Here is a 4,404-nt window from a genome sequence, read left to right as displayed (position 1 = left end):
TCAGATGCTAGATAATTTTTTAAACAAACTTCCCTTGCCTTTTCTTTAAGAAAATGGTAAGTAAAAGGTGAGGTTTTGCCTGCTTCGTTTTCTCAGTCATCTTCTGGAAAGATGTGGAAATTGTTTAAGGTAGAGTTGTGGGCTGTGTCATCTCTTCCCAAAAAATGTGTTAAAAATTTACCCCTCCTTTGGAAATAGGGTTATAGTGAAGTTAATCAGTGATGATGACATGATTCTGTAGGGTGGGTCTCTAAGTAAACATGGCTGGTGTCCTGCTAGGAACAGAAGAGATGTACAGGAAGGCCATCCAAAGGCAGAGACTGGACCGAAGCATCTAGAAGTCAGGGCCAACCACTGATGGCCTGCCCTCACCAGCAGACAGGAGAGGGGTATGAAGAGTTTCACTTAGACCTCTCAGGGAGAAGCAACCCTGTGTCAACTTGACTTCAGTCTTGGAGTCTCCAGAACTGTTAGACAGAAGGCTAATGTTGTCTACAGTCACTTAACCTATGGAACTTTGTTATGTCCATCCTAGAAAGCTTAGATAAATGGTCAGAGCAGAACTGGAAATTCCTCCCCCACCATTCCCAGCTGGTCACCATCTCAGGACTTGTTTGCTATTTGTTTTCCCTGGTTTAACTTGTCTCCTTGCTTGACAAGAACATTCAGTCAAGTTTTTTCATTTCACAGTCTGGGTAGGTACTCCTCTCACAGAAATGGTCCAACATAGAAATTACTAAAAAATTCTCACATTCTCTCAGTGTAGAGTATACTAGGTTTATTATACATTTTTTGTCCTCTTTTGTTAGAATGTGTATGAAATAACTCCTGATTTGAGTGTTCTAGGTCTTCTCCACTGTGCTGTTTTTATAACAGTTTAGCATCACCATATGCTTACAAATGAAGAAAAAATAACCCCGGCCAAGCAGCCAAGAACTCCGCCCTCTGGTTGAGGTTGTTTGAGGGTTCATGGTACATTCTATTCCTGAGTCTTCCTATTGATTGAGAACAGATGGGTACTAAACTCTAGAAGATTTGGAAAAATCCCAGTGTTTGATGATTTTCCAAGTCAAAGTGAGAGAAGATGGTCAGTGCTAGTTTAACTTGGCAGTGACACCAGGCTATTAAAATGACAGCCAGTAGAAGGTAGTGAGACTTGAGAATATCTCCCTTTGGTCCTGTTGCTTTATCAGCTGATAGTTGACCAGTGACAGATATTAATTAGGGTTTTTATTATGAGTGAAAGATTCCCTAATTGTTGGGTTCATTTTGTTTCTGATTTTATAGCTCCTCCTTAGATTAACTTGTTGTAACAGTCTGATATGAGATAAAATTTCCTACTTAAGTCTAATGCAAATTACAATACTTTGCAAATGACATAAGCATCAATGCAGTACATCTTGATAATATTTGCTTGTTGTGAAGTACATACCACAAAATCTTTCCTTGGTTCAACATTTTCCATTGGTCAATGAAGTGATTTTAATAAGTAGCTTCGCCAAAGTCATTGAGAATATAACCCTCAAAGACAACTCAAGGTAGCATGAGTTTATTTCATTAAATTGCCATAGTAAACTCATTGCACCATGAATGGGAGGCTCTAATAAGGCACGTAGGCTTCCTTAGAGGCAAAACCAGTTGCTATAAAAGATCCTTAGATGAACTGTAAACAATTAAAACAGAGGAAGTGAAACAAGCTTATTTCTGAAATGTTGGGTAGCTGTGACCTTGCTTTTTTGGTACCTGAACAGTTTATGTAAAAAGCAAAGCCTGTCAAAACAAAATAAGTTTCATTTGGTGCCATAAGCCACAGACAAAATGACCTTGAAGTAGTCTGCGTTGTTGACAATGAGAAGTGATTCTAATAATTTTGGAAAATTCAAGAGCAATAGCCCAAAGGTGTTGGAAGACCTATTTTTTCCACAATTTCAGCAGAGGCTTTTTGTATTAATGAGTATCTGGTTTTAAAGTTTTCTGTTTTTGAACTTTATAAATTCAGTCAGCCTCACTCTTGGTGCGTGAATCTTTGCTTTTGCTGCATTTGGCTCTGAGTGTGGAGGTCAAGGAAGCAGTGTCCTGGAGCAGTTATTGTGCTGCCTTCTCGTGTCGTGCAAACTCACAAAGCAGGGAGCATTAGTCTGAAGCTCACGCTGCTCCCTACTAGTGTGTGACCCTGAGAAATTCACTTAACCTCTCTATACATATTATTTTTAATGTGCAAAATGTACTGGAATAGCATTTTAGTGATCTGCGCTTGAAGTCCTAATGCTGGAGAAGGAAATCACAGAAGCAGGAGTGCCAGCTTCAGCGTGGGTATGAACCATAAAACCTGGCATCATTGCCAAGGACAGCTGACACCAGAGAAGGCCCAGATAGGAATGAAGGACCATGAAACTGTTATCAGACATTGAAAACATTGTCCATTAAAATGCAGTTTTTGTTTGTTCAGAAGAAGCTAACAGGCTATGGAGATACAGTAAGAGGGATATTTTTAATACGGTTTCACTTCTTTTCCAAATAGAGGTAATTATGATTGTCCCTGTATTACAAACTGTTTTTTTTTTTTGTCTTTGGTGACACCACATTCCCCAGAGTCTCTGATACTCATTCTCTTTGTCCCTCCTCATTTGTTTTCCTTATGTTGGAGTTCCTTATGTCTGGGTCAGCTTATGTTGGAGTTCCTTATGTCTGGGTCAGCTTATGTTGGAGTTCCTTATGTCTGGGTCTGGGCCTTATTCTCACCCTGTAGGAAACCTCACATACAACCAAAGATTTAATCATTCCCAAATGTCAAAAACTCCCAAACATAAACCCCTAAGGCCTGACCTTTCCTTACAGTGTAAGATCTGTGTACCTAACTGCCTGTTTCGCGTCTCCACGTGGCTATCTCAAAGCCACCCTGAATTCAACACATCAGTAAATACCTGGTTACCATCTGCAAGCCTGGAGATGTTCCAGGTGCTCCAAATTAGTCAATAATATAACCTTCCACACAGTTGCATAAAAACATTTGAGAGTCCACCCTTGAACCCCCTTTTCTCATCTTGAATTCTCCAACGGCTCTGTGTTTCTACCATTGGTTTCCTATCCAAGCTGTTGCTGCATCTTCCTTGAACTATGATGTCAAATATTTCATTTTTGCTCTTTCCAACACAATTTCTATGTTCTAGTCACTCCACTTTCTTTCATAGTATTTGCTCTGTTTAATTATATAGCTGAATTCTCTGATTCTTGTTTACTGTCAAACTTTCCAATGAGACCATCTTTGTCATCTTACATAGTACATGACACTTGATGATTCTGCATAATACTTATCAAATGAAGTTACTGTTGTGCCACGGTGTGTAAGACTAAAAGAGCTTTGAATAAATAATGCCTAAACATTTCTTTCCTCCTAATTTTCAAGAGGCAAGTGAATGTTTTAAAAATTTTGGAACAGGCATTATAATGCTGCAAGTAAAACTACTGCTTGAAACACATCTCATGCTGGGGTGCCTGGGACTGGGTTCTGCCTCCACTTTCCATCCAGCTGCCCACTAATGTGCCTGGAAGGCAACAAGTGATGGCCTGATGATGTGGATTCCTGTGGAATTCCCAGTTTCAGGCACTTAGGAAGTGAGGACGTAGATACGTCTCTCTCCTTCTCTTTGCCTCCTGTCTTTCAAATTAAAAAAAAAATTGTATCATGTAAATTGTGAAAAAGGTGCATGGCAATTCAGAACTTAATTTTTAGCAGAACTTAATTTCCAGTGGAAGAGTTGGATAAATTAAGTAAAGAACTTAAAATGCAAAATCTTTCGTGAGGCCCTTAAAGTTGTAGACCTGTCCACTGAGAGATTTTATGAAAGAAAAGAAGTGCAACAGAATGCAGCTTTGCTGAGCACTTTCTAGAGACTTTCCATAAGTACTTCCTCTGTTTTTCTATTTGTCAAAGTGTGCATACTCATGTTGCTAAAGGAAATCTTCAAGGAAAAACCATAACTTTTATTTTGGATATGAAGTGGAAATACTTGTCCTAGGCATTTGCAGACACCCGGTTGAAGGGTGCTACCAGGGAAGGCTCAGGAGAAATTTGTTTTCCTCTGCATCTCAGGGGAATCTGAGCGATCTCATAGAACTTTTCATTGTGTGTCTTGGAAGGGTGGAAACTGACAGCCAATCAAAAGAGTACTCCAAGTGCTTGGGTACCAGGCATTTAAGGCGTAAGGATTATTTTTGAGAATCATGAGTAGCATGGAGGATTATGTTAGGGTTGTTAGATTCCACTTCATTGGAAAATAAATAGAATATATTTCACTGGCTGCATAAAACATATTGGGGCCTAAGCCAAATCTTTCAAGCTATCTACCACTTTCCTAATATTTATTGTGGTTTGAAATATTGGTATTAATTAATTTCTTCCCA

Source organism: Ochotona princeps, chromosome 11, assembly GCF_030435755.1.
Source record: "Ochotona princeps isolate mOchPri1 chromosome 11, mOchPri1.hap1, whole genome shotgun sequence".
NCBI classification, from domain to species: domain Eukaryota; kingdom Metazoa; phylum Chordata; class Mammalia; order Lagomorpha; family Ochotonidae; genus Ochotona; species Ochotona princeps.
This window is presented reverse-complemented; position numbering follows the sequence as displayed.